At 41.3% G+C, this 17,995-nt stretch overlaps 1 long non-coding RNA gene across 1 annotated transcript; it reads left to right on the top strand.

Annotated features, from left to right (window-relative positions):
* Positions 1-10,278: 10,278 nt before the first annotated feature.
* Positions 10,279-15,666, top strand: LOC128423193 (uncharacterized). The gene is made up of 2 exons (XR_008332698.1): positions 10,279-10,346; positions 15,396-15,666. It is a non-coding gene; the product is annotated as an uncharacterized LOC128423193 (long non-coding RNA).
* The last annotated feature ends 2,329 nt before the right edge of the window (positions 15,667-17,995 follow it).

The raw sequence follows: 17,995 nt of genomic DNA, 5'->3' as shown, positions 1-17,995 counted from the left end.
TGGGATATGTCTACTGAAGTCAACAAAAGCTGATTCTCGAACACTCCTGTTTAACTTGAGCCAGAATAACAACCAGGAAACAACATACTGGAGGCAAACTAAACCTACAGCTTCATTCACCAAGCCAGTGAGTGAAGAAAATCTGTGGGGGCCTGGAACTTTCTCTAGGCCACACAAAAGTATCATTTTGTTGGAAAGAAATATTGCCCTATCTTCATTTAGGTTTCAGAACAGACATTTGGGGATCAATATATTTTTAGGACACAGGTGGTGGTGGTGGTGGAGGAGGAGGAGGAGGAGGAGGAGGAGATATTGATTTTGTTCAGTCTTCCCCGACCTGGTACCCTTCAGCTGTTTGGGACTACAATTCCCTTCAGCCTACAGCCAGGATGGCCATTGAAATCCAAAACATCCTGGGGGCACCAGGGATGGGGAAGGCCAGTTTAGGCCATTTCGGTTTCATTACAAGTTACTTTATTTGCCAAACAGCTAATACTACTTCAAACATGCAGGAGATAGAAGCAGAGAGACAGGCAGATATCTGTAAGCAGCTGACAAAACAGAAGGATAAAATTATTGTGTTAAGTATTTTGGATGTTGCCTTGGGCAGAGAGGTGACAGCCAACTAAAATTCCAGTAGAGGCAATGAGAGCCAACCAAGGTGAGAATTCTTAGAATGCTGAAGGATGGACAAAGTTCCCAGAAGAAATTGTGGGGACGATCATTGTGATAGCATGGAAGATCCAAGTATTATATTAACACATTCTGAAGCCAAAGACTGTTTCTGTGAGAGTGGCCCTGCAAGCTGGTTCCTTTGTAGGCCATCCAGAGAACTTCTGTCAATAGGAGCTGCTGAGATGTTGTAAATAAATACTGTGAAAACAACTATCATTAATTTTGTCCGATCTGAATCTGGGATTGAACAAAATTCAAATTAGTGCTGAGGAGAAGGTTCCATCTGCACAAGAGTTATGTCAGCACAACACAGTGTTCTCCTCCTCTTGTCCCCTGCATCTCTTCTGGGTTTACTTCTAAACAGCAGATTTGGAGGTCCAGCTGCAAGGATCTTCTGGCAGTTCCCTCACTGCGAAAAGTGAAGTTACAGGGAACCAGACAGGGCCTTCTAGCAGTGTCACCCACCCTGTAGAATGCCCTCCTATCAGATGTCAAACAGACAAACAACTATCTAACTTATAAAATTCATCTGAAGGCACCGGGAAGTTTTTTAAAATTATTTTTGATGTTTTATTGTGTTTTTATATCTGTTGGAAGCCGCCTAGAGCAGCTGGAGCAACCCAATCAGATAATAAAATATTAATTATTGATATTTCTTAAGGGCTTGAAAAGCCTGCTTGACAGAGTGTGTGTGGAGAAATAGCAGTTTCTGCCAGGCTTGGAGAAGAAGGAACAGCCTGGGGGAAGTGCTCAGAGTTTCTGCTGGAGTTAACTTGCCTCATAGGATATCAGAGGAGCTATCCCTGGCACATACCAGCAAGGGAACACTGGTCTCCATCTTGTTCCAACTGCTCAGCTCCACTTTCCTTGTCTCATAGTGCATGAAGATGAAAGGTAGCATCAAGGAAGACCAGGGATGAAGGCAGAAAATGCCATCTGAATAATTCTGGCCCAATAGGGACACCATATTATTTATGTCACCGAAGACTAGCAACTGACATTCTGAGGCATTCTGCCTCTGATACTGAAGGAACAAATGGAGAAGATGCTCCTAATGTGCACTTTCCCAGACAATACTCAAACCAAAACACAGCTATCCTTTGAAATTTACACTTCCTCTGAATCTTGTGGTGTGGCTTTCCAACAGGAAAAAATAATAACGTGGAAAGTGCATATATTAGTGAAAATAACATGAAAATGCACTGTTTCAGAGAAAACAGCTTACAAATATATATATATCAGGAAAAATTCACACTAAAATGCTGACCAATTTTTATGAGGTGTTTTCTTTTCAAATTGCAAACTGATGCAAAATGTGGTGAACTGAATTTGTAATTGGAAGAATAAGTTTTTAAAAAGATCAAATTGACAGATTCATCCACTCCTAATGCCAACATTGGGACGCGGGTGGCGCTGTGGGTTAAACCACAGAGCCTAGGACTTGCTGATCAGAAGGTCGGCGGTTCGAATCCCCACGACCCCGTTGCTCGGTTCCTGCTCCTGCCAACCTAGTAGTTCAAAAGCATGTCAAAGTGCAAGTAGATAAATAGGTACCGCTCCGGCGGGAAGGTAAACGGCGTTTCCATGAGTTGCTCTGGTTCGCCAGAAGTGGCTTAGTCATGCTGGCCACATGACCCGGAAGCTGTACGCCGGCTCAATCGGCCAATAAAGTGAGATGAGCGCCGCAACCCCAGAGTCGGCCACGACTGGACCTAATGGTCAGGGGTCCCTTTACCTTTACCTTTAATGCCAACATTAGTGGGCACTGATAACCTTAACCTCAATGCATTTGTCTAATCACCTCTTATTCTTTGGGCTTTTCCATTAGTGTCAAAGTCCACACTCTTTCATTCAACGGAAGAAAGTTGGTTAGCTTTCCAACATAACACAATTTCTTGCTGTGCTGCCGCCACTGAGAGGACAGTCAGATCAATGGTGATGTAAAATGTCCTTATTCTGGCCATCAAAAATGTCTAACATCATCAGCAATGCCTCAAGAGTCACTTTCTGTTTTGCCCCTCCACCCAGTACTCCCTCCCCCCATAAGAGCACGCCAGAATACAGATGACATCAACTTTTTTAGTCCCGGTAGGGAATTCCAGGGCTGGAGAGGCCCTGTAATTTAGGCAAACCTACCCAGATGTTTCAAAAGTTTGTAGTTGTTTTCATTTGTTTTAGCCTATCTATTGCAGTTCTAATTTTCTGTATGTTTTAAATAACAGTTCTATTTTTTTTTCAGTGATAATTTCATCGTTTTATATTTCCGTAAACAGCTTTGGGTTTATGAAATTTTTGAAATAAATAAAATAAGTAGCACTTCTTGTGGCCAGCATTCACTAGACCTTTCTCACACTCATGCATTGGGAGAGCTGTTGCCATGGCAATATGTTGAGGCCTTCTAAGGCCTTTTGAAGGCTGTCTGGCCTTATTAGCCCTCATTTCAAGGACCATAAGCCTATTCTAGAATTGCTGCTTCCTACAGCGTTGAGGTGGTGAAGGCTGCATTGGAGCACTGTCCTCTAAGCCTGAGTCAGAGAAGGTCACATCCTCTAACCAGTATAGTCCAGAAGAGGGGAGGAAGGTCATCACCTCATATGATGCTCCTTTTCTTCTTGAGGCTGCCTGTGACCCGGATGGAGGATCATGGCCAGAGAAGATGACACAACACCCTGAATAGCTTGGGTGCGGCTGTAACTTCAGTGAGCACATAGTGGTCCCCTCATCCACTTTTGCTTACTCACACTGCAGTTTTCCCTTTGCTTTCAGGACAAGTCTAGCATTATCAGAGTCATCACCTAGCAATTATTCATTATAGGCCAAAATGTTCTCATAAAATACTACTAAAACATCTGCTAGTTAATTCCTGTTAAGAAACTGCATTTTTCCCCCAAACCACACTCCTTGCTGTGACAGACTCAGGGGTAAAAGAAGGGAAACTGCAAGAGAAATGTCATGAAGAACGGAGCAGATTTATAAACCCCTAAATGTTTTGGCTAGGCCATCATGGGGAAATGTCTTCAGATGATCATCTCAGCACTACAGATAAGGGAATGATATTTTCAAAGCTGGATTGGGAAAGGGGTTGTTTCTCATGAAACATGGGACAAAAAAAGAAAATGTAGCCCAATTTAATAGCAGCAAAAGATTAACTCTTAAGGATGCTGTGTTTAATTGATTTGTTATATTATTATTATTATTATTATTATTATTATTATTATTATTATTATTATTACTAAAAAGGTGATTTCACTTGATCTCTGCAATGATCCCCACAATTTATAAATTACTCCATGTACGTAACTTTTTCACCATTCATAAAACTTGCCCGAAAGCCGCTCTGTGCTGTTGCTTCTATAGTTAGTTGGCGGATTGTGAAAGAGGAATAGCTAGAATCAAACCCATGTTTGGTGTAGCAATAATCTCTAGGAGCTACAGGACAGTGGTGGCTGGAGCCAGAGGAAAACTGTGGATGGCAACACAGGCAGAAAAGTGGGCAGAGCAACAGATGTGACCATTCCCTTTCTACAGCATGCTATATTCCACCCATCCACATCTGTCTGTCTCTCTGTCTGTCTCTCTCTCTCTCTCTCTCTCTCTCCTAGACAAAGCACGAGAGGAAGGTGTGGGAGAGGAGGTAAGGACTGCATAGCATGGTGGAAGCAAAAGATTCAGGCAGCTGGTAACAGGAACTGTCTTTATTTGCTGGCGGGACTTTCCTGAAGCTCTGTGTGGCTCGCGGGGCAAGCCTGTAGGGAACACCCAGAGAGACATTTGGTGTTGCTGTTCCCATGCTATGGAACACTCTTCCCACAGAGATCTCTCAGCAGAGATTTGGCATGCTACTGACTTTCAGGCACCTGTTGAAGACCTTTCTATGCCCAGAGACATAATTTTCCTAAGACAAGCCAGTCATTTTAGCAATTATTGCATATTTTTATGGTATTTTATCTTCTCTATTGTATTTGCATACATTGCTGCACACCATCCCAGTATTTTCTATGAGCAGGTAGTTTATAAATATTATTCATAAAAAATATATAAAAATAAAGGGGTATTGGAGAGACCTTGAAGGCACACAAATGTATGGTGATATGGGAGTCACACCCAGTTAAGTTGTCCCAATAGTGCAAGGACTTCTGCCTGCACAATGGGACACCCTCTCCCTGCACCCCTCTCCCAAATCTGTTCCAGAGGATTGGGGGAAGACCCAGCACCAATTAGGGGGGCATAGAGGGTACACTGGGAGAGAAGAGAAGGCTCAGCTATACAGGTGCAAATAAAAAGTTGCAAGTGTGTTTTAAGTGCAATATACAATGTGACACTAGATGGCGATGGTGAGCCTTATGGAAAATTCAGTGTATTTTTAAAAATAAATCATTTTCAGAACTTTTTTTATATGTGTGTAGATTCCACATGTGTGTGTGTGTTGTTGTTGTTGTTGTTGCTGCACTAACAGGATGACTTCGTTGGATGCAACCAATGAGCATTTGCCACACCCCGAGAAAGTGATTTGTTTGGCAGCATTGATTAAATTTATTTATCCATTCATTCATAAACTGAACCTTTTGCCAAAAATGAATTTCAGGGCTGTATGCACAGAAATTTAACATCTATAACAGAATGTTAAAACAACATAAAACGTGAAACACAATACAACAGAGAGGAATGAAATTATTCAACTACCTGAACTGGAAGTAGTGTTCCGGTTAATGAACTTTACCTCGGTCTCCGAATGGAAGCCGAACGGTGGAAGGGCACCGGTGGCAGGAGGCCTCATTAGGGAAAGCACGTCTCAGTTTAAGAACAGCTTTGGTTTAAGAACGGACTTCTGGAACAGATTAAGTTCGTAAACCAAGGTACCACTATATTTGACTTTTAGAAGCCATCTGAAGGCAGCCCTGTACAGGGATATTTTTAATGTTTGATGTTTGATGATGTTTTTATATCTGTTGGAAGCTGCTCAGAGTGGTTGGGGCAACCCAGTCAGATGGGCATGGTATGAATAATAAAATTATTATTATTATCATCATCATCATCATCATCATCATCATCATCATCATCATCTCACCAGCCATGCAGCTGACAACTGCTTGACATCCTTCCTATTTCTCAGTCCCAGACCAGCAGAGCAAGCAGCAGCTTTACTGATTCCCTGGTGGTCCATGTGGACGTCTGATGAGTCACAAATTGAGGAGGCCTGAGCTAGGAAGCTCCCCTGCTCACGAGGCCACTGACATCTTTCACCCATCGCTGTGCCTTTGATGCCGGTGTAATCTCGTTAAAATGGAAATATATTAAGGCAGTCCAAACAATTAATTGATCCAAGAAAGATTGTTTCACATTTTGTGTAAATCACAGCTCAAAATTCATTTGAGGAGCGCGGCCATATTGTAGACTAAACAGAGCTTGGCGTGGGCCGAGGGGCTAGGGGTGGGTGTTAAAAGTTGATCGGCACTACACATGGTCAGTAATCCTCCACAGAAATGTTAACTCAATTTGTCAGTATTATCTTTATGTCAACAGTAATGCTTAAATATTTACAATAGGCATAGTACTCCGAGGGGTTAGTAATGCAAGATAAATTGGAGAAATGCTAACAAAATGGATGGTACTAATAGAAGCCCTTGGCACTCAATGCACTACCTTTCTCTTTTCTTTTTCTTTTTTTGATGCAAAGGAGATTGCCTAAAGTTGGACTTTATTCTATTATCATATTTTGCTCGCTGACCCAAAGGTTGCTATTAAGACGATGCAGGATTTCAGGGGATCCAATGGGGTTATCTTCGGTAATCGCACATCAAGTCTATTTGTGGTGCATGCTGAGATTGTTTGCTGCTTTCACTTTGATGAAATGTTACACAAAAGACAGGCTGCAGTCACCTCTGCACCCCCACCCCCCTGGTCAGATTCTATCATAGTTCCTGCCGGTTCTCTTATGTCACTGCTTAGAGGTACTTTAGCAAGGTATATAGAGGTAAGCACTGCAATTAACTCCAGTGCAGCAAGGGTTCTCAAACGGTGGCTTGTGGACCAACAGTGGTCTGTGGGGTTCATTCAGATGTTCAATGGCCTGTTTGTGGGTTTCTGGTTGAAGATGGTAGCCTATTGCATTAAATATTTGTATTGATTTTAATTGCATTTTAATTGCTTCTTTTATTCTTGCATTGCAAGGGGGGGCCTTCAAACTCTATACAGTGGTACCTCAGGTTACATACGCTTCAGGCTACATACGCTTCAGGTTACAGACCCCGCTAACCCAGAAATAGTACCTCGGGTTAAGAACTTTGCTTCAGAATGAGAACAGAAATCATCCTCCGTCGGCGTGGCGGCAGCAGGAAGCCCCATTAGCTAAAGTGGTGCTTCAGGTTAAGAACAGTTTCAGGTTAAGAACAGACCTCCAGAACGAATTAAGTACTTAACCCGAGGTACCACTGTAATTCTATTATTCTTGTGCATTGCATTTTATGATGTTGCAATTTGAATTCTATGGAATGCAAATTGTAATGCAATAAAATGACCATTTTGTGTGGGGGTTCCATTCCTGCCCCCCCCACATGTCGATGGAGCACGCTTAAGCCCACTCTGCCCTGCTTCACCACCATTCCACCCCATTCCACCATCCTCCAGGTCCAAAAAGACCCACGTGTCGGCAGTCACATGCTAACTGGACAAGGACAAAATTGTTGCCGCCTATATAAGAAACAAAAGAAGCTATAAAAATGTGATTAAAAATCATAAAGTATCTAGCATAGGCAACATATTGCTACAATGGAGGGGGGAATCTTTAAGTAGACCACCAAGAACCTCAGCAATTTTCAAGAAGTCCACAGAGAGAAAAAAGGTTGGGAGCACTTGAGTCAAAAGTACAGTTAGTTAAGTATGTAGTAGCATGGCAAGCTGATATATAATGTAAGTGCATGCACAATATGTTCATTGCACTTATCTATATTATGCCTGATTTTGTTCCTTTGAGAAGGGCTTGACAGGAGATGACTGACTCGAATATTTTCTGTGGCTGTTCTGTTGTCCAGACCTGCCTATCCAGGGCCAAGGAACGCATTTTACCAAACAATACCCTAAAGAGTAGCACACATATATATGCCCTTATTAAGTAATATTAAAAGGTAAAGGACCCCTGAGAGTTAAGTCCAGTCATTTTATATAAGACTTTCCCAATGACTGATTAAGATTTTGTTATTATTGTGAATTGCAAGCACGTAAATACATCAAATATACATAAATAAAACTAAAAAGAAAAATAGATAATATAAAAAGAAAGAAGAAACAGAACAAAGAATTAAAAATAGATAAATTTCAAAAAAGAAAAATATAAATATTTTCATATCAACTTCTACATAGGGAGTTCAAGCCTTTTTTAAACAGCTTCGGCTTGGCTCCTTATTTCATATCTCTTGACTTCCTGCTATAGATGAACATACTTGTAAATCAATTTTTTCCAGATAACTGTATTCAAATGGTAAATCCTGGAGAGACAGTCAGACTGATTAAGATTTGGCAGTTGGGGCCACAGGAAGTGACTTCAAGGGCCAGATCCTGCACTCCCAACCTGTGTGCTTGTAGCTGCACTGAAACTTATCACAGGATCACAGATCTTGCTATGTTTGTGAACTGGGCCCAAGACTTATCTATTTGACAGGATGTTTGTTGAGTTTGAAGGATGTCTCTCAGACACTGGAAGTCCGTCATGCACGTGGGTGCATGACGGACAGCTACCTTTCACAAGGACTTCCCCGCTCACTGCAGTGGAGAGGATAGCTCTGCGTGCGTAAGGAGACATGTCCAAGTAACTTCCATTGAAGTGAGTGGGGACACCCAACAGTTGTGGGGGATCACTGGGGCAACTATCAGCACCTGAATGAGGAGGCTGCCATTTTTAATTTAAAAAAATGACTACGTGAGTCTAGAGTAGGGTAGAGCATACACCCAGAGAAATACATACAGTGCATAGTCTATGTATATAGACCGTACATTGGTTTCTTCTTCTTGGATGTCCATAGGGCTATGCAACTGTTTGGCTTAGATAATGTGTGTGTGTTTGTGTGTGTGTGTGTGTGTGTGTGTGTGTGTGCTTGTGTGTGTCCCTGAATGTTCTTTATGTGCTGAAAAGAACTCTAAACTTAGTTGGGTCTATTTCATTCTTTTTTTGTTTGGGGGGGAAAATTAGATATGTTCCACAACCTTCCTTTTCCCCCACTTTCATCTTCCAGGGAGAATGTGCTTTGTTAGTTCATTAAGGAACCCAGCTGGGATTTGAAAGTTTCTTTGAAGGAAGCACAGAAGCAATGTTTGGAAGAGGTATGAAATCCCATCTTGTCTTTGAGCTGTCACTCACGCTTTGAGTCTTTTGCCCCACATTCTATTAGCCATTCTTGCACTGGACCTGTGATATCTGATTCCTTTTTCTGCGGTTCCCATCCTTTGTCTCCCACTCTATTCTCTTTACAATAACACTATTCAGATAAGGTATGTCTTTGAATTGTCAACTACTACTTTTTCCCCTCCCCAGCCCTTGTAAGGATACCCTTAGTAGTTTGGAGCATACAAAGCCGAGGTCCTTTTTACTGAAATATTACGGATCACTTTCAAAAACGGCACAGCAGAGCATTAGCTGGGAGATTTGTGTGGGTTTCCCCACCCCCCCCTTCTTCTTCATAGTTTACCTTGCAAATGATGGAAACCCTTCTTTGATAAACAAAAGAGTGAATAGAGCACAGCAACAGATATAGTTGTTGTATGCTCCTTGTGGATTATGGCACTGAAGAGAAAAATGTAGGAGGCTTAGGCTCAGATAAGGCACCTTTCAAATGCCTTTGGTGGCTCATTGCTCATAAATTTGTTCAATGCCAGAAAGTTTAAAGATTTCTAAAGAGAAAGTATCAGAAGCAGCTTTGAACAGTGCAGAATATGAAGGGGGAAACCACACTGGAACACAGGGATGATCTGCGGTGGAGGTTTTTCCCCTGAAGGGAAACCCACTTGCATGCAGTTACGAACTCTGCTTATTTTGCGAAAAATAAAAAAATTAAAGTGGCAGCTTAACAATGCACAAAATGAACAGCAGTGATTCAGATCTGCATGAGGAAGACTCGCTTTCAAAAGAGAACAAGGATGTAAATCATAAACTTTTCCCATTCTATTTTTAAAGTTCTTGTCTTCTTGATTTCTGAGCTTCCCAGTTAATTTTGCCGTTTCAACATAGTCCATCAACTTGGTTTGCCATTCTTCTCTAGTCGCGGTTTGTGATTTACTTAAGAGACCTCTGCAAGCAAGTTAAAACATTGGCAGGATTTTAACCACACTTGTAACAGAAAGTATGGATAATTTAGAAGGATAAAAATTTGGATAAATATTGATATGCAGTTGTAAATATTATCATTAGGACCCATAAAAGGGATGGGGGGAGTCAGGAGTTTCAAAGTAATCTCGATGTTTGGACTTTGAATTGTTCTTAGTAATTTGTTTATATTATTTAAAATCAAATAAAAATATTATATAAACAAAAGGGAACAAGGATGCACTGTCAAACCATTTTCTGCACGTGATGTAAAATAGTGACTCACACCATGGTTTAAGAAATTGCAAGACAATAAAGAGCATTGACCAAAAATGAAAAACGAAATTTCAGGAAATGGTATCAAAGTGAACAACAGGTATCTGCTACTCTTATTATTTGAAAATGGTAAAAGCATAATCAGGCCCTCGTTTCATATCCCATTGACCGCCTTAATACTGCTACATATCACATGCATGGACTGACATAGATTGGTGGAATTTTGGCTTTCAGCACCATTCCCATTCTGCAGAGGTAAGGAATCTATTAGGATGGTCTGCCCTCAGAGGCTGGTGGATCCAATAGATTTCCAGGTGGCTGGTATGGCTGGCGCTCCTGTCAAAAGCCTGGCCAAACTCTGGAACATCTAAATGGCTCAGGGTCTGATTGCCCTTCCCTGCTGCATCGGGGCAGCATTATTTGCTCTTCTGTTCTTGTCCACACGGTGACAGAAAGAAGGCGGAAGCATTGCCCTCACTCTGATTTGGATTCACACCTCATCCTGTATCAGAACCTCATGGTCAAGTATCATCACGATGAACACAAAGCAGAATGGCAAAATGCTTCCTTTTCTCTTTCGGAAGGGCATCTGTTAAGTTGAAAGGGTTATTTAAAAGTACACATCTAATCATACCTTGCGGGCACAGGAAATTCAACATACTGCTACTGTTCATAAGGTCTTGCCCATTCAGTTCAATGCCCTCACTCTGATTTGGCTTCAGACATCAGCATGTGGCCCAAATCTCATTAGCTACATAGCATGTTCATGAAACCAAATCAGAATGAGGTAAATGTTCCCTTCTCCCCCCCCCCCAATCTGCCATCATGTGGAGAGGCGGGGGGGGGAGAATGACAGCCTAAAGTAGCAAGCAGTCCCCTAAAAAATCACTCAAAGGGAGGGAGCATTCATCAAAGCTTATGAACAAGATGGTGAAAGAAGGGGGCATTTCATTTTTTTAAAATAAATGTTTATTAGGATTTTACAAAACATAAAAATCAAACAATCACATAAATCCAAACAAAAAACAGAAAATACACACTTAATAAAGAAAAGAAAAAGAAAAAGAATCCACTTTTAAGTTTCAAAGTTCTATATCCCTCTTTCCTGACCTCCTCACATCTCCCTTTTTTGTATTCCTCTTTATTCCGTCAAATTCAGCAAATTCTAACCCTCTTTCAAACCTCATTTATAATTATATATTCCCACTTATTATGTCTCTAATTTCCCTTATCTTGGTCCTTTACTCCACCTTATATACTTTAACATAATATTATTCTAGTCATGCCCCCCAAGAAGGGGGAATTTCAGGTCAGGCCTAGTTGCATATGCCAGCCACGCTTTCATCCAAGTTAATGGCCTGTTGGAAACACCATCGCACCCTAATGGCTTTGAACTCAGCCGCAACACACCTACTTGAGAGGAAGGAGAATCAAACACCTCCATTGGAAAGCTACACTCAGAACTGTTCACTATCTCAAAAGATGTTTCACTTCATGCATGTGGGGAATGGAAGCCGCTGAGATCCTTCAATAATAGCAAGCCGCTAAAATCCATTAAAACTGTCCGTGCTTTTTGCCTAGCCAGGATCCCAGCAGGAAATCGCTTCTTGGCTTCACTTGTAGCCTATGGCAAAGTTCCCATTGACTTCTGTAGGGCAACGATTTCACCCACAGCAATGTTTACTTGCAGATAAGGAGGCCCAGCTGAAAACCTGGCACTCGGGACACATTTTTACTCATCTGTGATAATGGGGGAGAACAAGATGGGGGAGTGAAGAATTAGTTCCCTTGGCTTGCACCGCATCATACCCCCCTGACCACTTGCAAGATAACTGATCTCAAACCTTAGTAAACCTGAGATGCAAAAAATGGAGGAAGTTCCATTTTCTTGTCCTGGCACTTACTCCCCAGGAGGCTCCAGAAGTAGCTGTTGGCTGTGACTCAATCTTTATGTTTAGATGTGTCACATATTTGGCCGGTTATGTGATCCATCTTTGCTGCTTTGCACTCTTAAAAAGTTTTTTTTTCCAGCCTCTATGGATTTTTAATATTTGTAAATGAGGTGCCAGTTGACTCCCCATAAACTTGCAACACAGCTCATTTTCTTATTTCAATAGCCAGCATGTGCAGCTTTGACGATCTCCCAAATGGATTGTGCATGAAAATAATCCAGTGTTCCCCTATAAGATGCTAGTTACTTATAAACAGAGACTTTTTGGGGGGAGGGATCTCATTTCCATTAGTGGTGTTAGCTATAGTATATGCATTTTCTCAATATGGAATAAGAGCAGAAACACTTAAGAAAAGCCTTCTGGATCAGGCCAGTGGACCACCTAGTGCAACATCTTGTTCTCACACTGGCCATCCAGATGCCTGCAAGAAGAACCCGAGAACGACAACACTTTTTCCAGCGTTCCCCAGCATACTGCCTCTAACGGTGGAGGTAGAACATAGTAATTCTGAAGCAATGAAGCATTTCACTGAGAAATTAGGCAGAAAGTAGCCTGCCAACTGGAGCTTTATGCAATTACAGATGTAGACAAGGGATGGGGAACCTGTGTCCCACCACGTGTTGTTGGACTCCAGTGCCTATCAACCTGAGCCAGCGTGGTCAATAGTCAGAGAAGATGAGAAATGTAGTCCAACAACATCTGGAGAACCACATATCTTGTAGACTTTGGGGCCTAACCACTGCATGCTGGAAAATCAACCCACAGATGCCCCTTCCAGCCTGAATACAGGGCTAGATCAACATAGTGTTTAACCTGACATGAGGCAACTTAATAACCCAATGCTTTACTGGGTTCCCCCACAATGCAGCCAAGAAGTCAACTTTAAACTGCTCATGGATTCACAGATAATCTATTCACATGAACAGTGTGATGTTGTGAAGGCCTCTGGCTCTTCAGAATGGTAATGGTCTGCCTGAACAATACCTATAGCTAAAAAAATGACAGGAATAACCCAGAATTTGTGAAAAGGGGGTTTCAATAGGCATAGGAGCTGTGAAATCACCTGACATTTTGGGCTGTTCCTTCAGGGTGAGGGGGAAGTAGGTGGGTTTCTTTTTCACAGAAGGGCTGCACTCTTGCAGGAGATCCCAACACTTGAGTTCTCACTGATTGTGTGACTTTTTTAAAAAAAAGATATTTATTGAGTTTTTCCACCTTTATACATTAAAAGATCAAAAGAAAAGAAAAAACAAAAAAGTTAAAAACACATAAAGTTTACAATCCTTATTTTCAATAACATATTTCCCTGACTTCCCCACACCTCCCCTTCTTATATTCCAATTCAAATTGTTAATTCAACAAGTTCTTGTCCCCAATTTTTGACCTTTTTATATTTAATTCATTTTAGAAAAACCAATTTTAACTTATAAACATCAGTATTTAAACATCAGTGCTCATTCTTAAAACTTTTTTCTAAAGTCGACCCAAATTCCCTTCCACGAATTCCCCAATTTTCATACTAATAACAAAACAAAATAGAAAAAACAGATTATAATTATGCACCCTTTGGATTCCCAAACCCCACCCCACCCTCCTTTCCCGGTTTCAATCCCCAACAAATGTCCATCAGTCTTAGTCTACTATCAGCCTGGAGACCTCACGTCCGAGGCTCTTAATTCTCTCTCAATTCCTCTCTGCCGGTTTTTTTGGTAGTCCTTAATATTAAACACCAGATCTCGGAGAAGCTCTGTCCCGATAGGGTCCATATTTCTTCCAGCCAGACCTCCATACTTAAAAGTGGAGCCCGAATCTTGTTTCTTACTCCTTTTAAGTCCAAATGTCCCAAAAGCTCCAACTTTTACCTTAATCAAATTTGTAATTCATAGGTCTTCAGATCTCCACATAAGGAGATCTCTCCATTCTTCAATCTTCAATTCAAAACAGATTTTCATCATCCAGTACTTATTTTCCTTTGTAGCCATCATGTCAGGCCTCTGGCTCTCCTTTGTCATCTGCAACATTACATCTCCTCCTTCCTTTTCCTCAGAAACAACATATATCTCTTTCTCCACACTCTCAAATCTTTCAAGTTTCTCTTCTTGTCCAGCTACATGGACTACATGAGTCAAGTCCTTATCAAATTCAATGAATTTGTTTACTGTTAAGTCCAGAGTTGCAACATTTGTAGCCAAAACATCAATTCGGCCTTGTAACTTTCCCAAGAGAAGAAACACTCTGTCCAATTTAGCTTGAATTTTTCCTCCTTCAGCCATTCTTGTAATGTCCCAAAATCCCCTCTAGAGGGATTTTGGTTACTTTATCTTCCTTCCAGTTCAAATCCAAAAATCAAGTTAGTTTGTATCAGTTCTTCCTTGTTTTCAACAAAATATAACCAAATTGTAGCAAATATATCCAGCAGAGACAGCAGAAACAAAGTTCTCTTTTTCCTTCTTGACAGCTAATTTGACAGCTGTCAAACTCTTCTATATCTCCTCAACAGGCTCTCTCGCGGATCACTCCCGGGTCCGGGGGGGTGGCACTTCAGCTCTCAAAATTAGCTCTTATCCTCCAGTGAAATTACTTATACTGCCAAATCGTGAAATTAATGTCTTTTACCCAATAAAGAAGAAGAAATTCTCTCGACCTTAGTTAGCTAGCCCTTGCTTTAGATTATTTATAAGACGGGGAGACGGACTTCCTGTTTGCGCCTTCCCCGATCGTGCCTAATTCAAAAAAAAATTTCTTTACAAATCCAATTTCCGTATTACTCACGGGTTGTTGCTTTTAGAGTCCAATTGTTCACAAGAAGAAGTCAGCGCTCTCCGACCATGGCATGCGGCTTCACTCCGCAGGAGAAGCAGTCGACTCTCAGCACCGCGCCGCTCACCCCGTCCCCCGTTCCAAAGCCTTTAAAAAGGCTCCTTCGCGGGTCAGGGGGGCGCAAATGGTGCCCGCCGAGTCACCAGGTTCACAGGCTTCAGCGCCTCTGATTTCTGAGGGTCCCCGTGTCGCCGCAGCGGCAAGACCCGGATCCTGCGGAGCCGATTCCCTCCGGAGCTCGGAGGGAATCCGCCATTAGCCGATGGCGCTAACCCGGAAGTGAGTTCTCACTGATTGTGTGACTTGAATAGACCATGAATTGAGGGCTGCACAATTGATTTGGGAGTTTTTAAAGGTCTCTGCTTCCTTCTTTTCAGATGACAGTACTTTGCTATGCCTGACCCAAGCTGAAAACTGCCACTCTCTCCATGTTAATAAATGTACTGGATATTCAAAAAAATATCAAAAACACACTTTTCATGTGTTGCCTCAATGTCAGACGTGTCCTCCAGATGTTGTTAGATTCCAGCGCACATCATCCCTGACTCACATCATTCCATGCTGGCCATTATATGTGTAATAATATGTATAAAATTATACATGTATAAAATTCAATGTATAATAATTCTAATAATACTGTACAAAATATGTGAGAATTGTTCGTATTTTTTAGCTGAACCCCGGAGGAGGGGGCTGCTTCTCATTGGGATTAGGTGAAATGGCAATTAGAAGGGAGATGTATGAATAAAGCAGAGCATCAAGATTTCCAGAAAATCCCACCCCTACTTCTAAGTGTTTTACTACATCTGTACAACAACAGCCATGCTTTTGACATCTGGATGCAAAGGCCATTAGCATCACAGGAAAACTCTGCCCACAATAACCAGATTATCTTTTTCTTTCTTAAAAAAAAAAAAGCCATACCACTTCATGAGCATTATTTGAAGTATAACTTTATTTAATCAGCTCTAATCAGAATAAGTTTCAGCCAAGGGGAAATGGAATTGGCTGCTAATAATGAACCGCATGAGTGATAGCACCAGAAAGTCAACTACAGATAGAGAGGGCACAGCTCATCCTCTGCCAGGAAATGAAGAGGAGTATATTAATCTCACTGGTAGATTTGGGAAACTGTTTTAAGATTAGCTCCCTAGGTAAGCTATTTATGTGTCTCTTGGATGCCTTGAGGATCTTGTTGCAGATCATTCATTTGCTCAGCTTCGGTGATAACAGAAGAGAATCAGATACAGGTGGTGTTAAGAAATAGAACTATACTATTTCATCATCAGGGGGCATGGAAGACTTAAGGCCTATACTATTCCAGTCCTTGCTGTGCTCCTAACCATAGAGAGCCTAGAAATTGTAAACATAAGAGTCTACAAGACCAGAACACTGACCCATCTAGTCCAGCATCCTGTTCTCACAGTGGCCAATCAGATACCATTTCCTATGGCAGGCTTTGCAACATGCCTTTACTTATTATTTATTGCAAAAAAAAATATCTATACCACCGACTTTGGGGGGGGGGAACCATGTCAGTTAACAGTATAAAATGACTTTTAAAGAAAATTAACTCTAAAAAAACTCACTCCTGAACCAAAAAACATGGGCGTTGTAAGCTAAATGGCCTGCCAAGTTGTGCTCCATGTAAGCAGTAAATATATTTCGACTAGATGACCCTCATGGTCCCCTCCAATTCTATGATTCTATCTCACAATTTAACATTACAGGCATTTAAGCCAAATATTGACCCCTTAGTGGCAAGCGCTTGAGTTTTTGCAATCAAGGACAAGGCCTAATTGCATGAGTGCCCTTTGAAAGTCTTCCCCAAAAGTGCTGACCTTGAGAAAGCGAGTATCTCAAAATACACCCCTTTGCAGAGATTGAAAACCTGTGGCCTTCCAGATGTGGTTGAACTCCCGTTAGACCCAGGCAACGTGATCAATGGTAAGGGCTGATGGGAGTTCTAGTCTGACAACATCTGGAAGGCCACTGATTCCCCACCCATCCTAAACAGGTAGCACTATTAACCCTGCTCTTCCTCCGAGGGTCACAGCAGACATTCTGGAAAGGCATGTGGTATTGTCTTCCTGGGACTGTATTATTTCACAGTATCGGTGCAGAAATGCATGTTTGGATGCTTTGCCAACGTTAAGAAGAAATCTGACTGTCTGAACATAGCATCTGATGGAGAAGAATAGGCTAATGTCAGGTCCTACTTCTACAGTTCTAGGAGGACTGTTAGCACATGCCTTTGAAGTGCTTATTGGATGGTCATCAAGATGAACAGTGTTTACCTGGGCAAAGAGCAGTCTTGTATTTTGCCCCCATTCAAGTGGTCTTTTAATAATAAAATGTAGTAGCATGTCAGCTGAGGCTCAAAAAAATATTATCTGTGGCTGCAAACTGCTCCTGTCAAGTTTCTAAAACAGAACCATCAATCAAGTCTTAAAACTTAATGTGGATTTTTAATCAATTTTTTTAAAACCCGCAGATACAACAAAGAAACTTTAAATAGTTATGAGAAAGATATAGTCATACCCAAGCAGTATCTCCATTCAACCACACATATATGCTTATAGCTGCCAATTTTATTTTATTTTTTTAAAAAATTAGGAAATTCCTAAATAGAATTTTCAGTTCAAATGGAATCAGGCCTTGGCAAACATGGAGTACAACCAGGATTACATCGTAAACGAAATGTCCCACTCAGATTATCTGTTGTTTAGAAACAGACTTTTAAACTCTGCTATCTATGTGAAATAAAAGCATAAACATTTCAGCTATCAACTCATCAGAAGTGCTTAAGCAAGCATAAAATATATTCTTGGCACCAGGTAGTCATTGCATCCCCAATGGAGCCTCTTTTTCGTCAGCTGCACAATTATGGATTCATCTTAAGATAGAAAGGGGGGTGTATACTCACATACTTAGAATTGCCTTCTTTTCAGTGAGGCGAGGTGGCAGGTTTCTTCTA

Source organism: Podarcis raffonei, chromosome 11 (assembly GCF_027172205.1).
Source record: "Podarcis raffonei isolate rPodRaf1 chromosome 11, rPodRaf1.pri, whole genome shotgun sequence".
Classification (NCBI taxonomy): Eukaryota; Metazoa; Chordata; class Lepidosauria; order Squamata; family Lacertidae; genus Podarcis; species Podarcis raffonei.
Note: the sequence above shows the minus strand (reverse complement) of the source record. Positions and strands in the feature narration are given on the sequence as shown.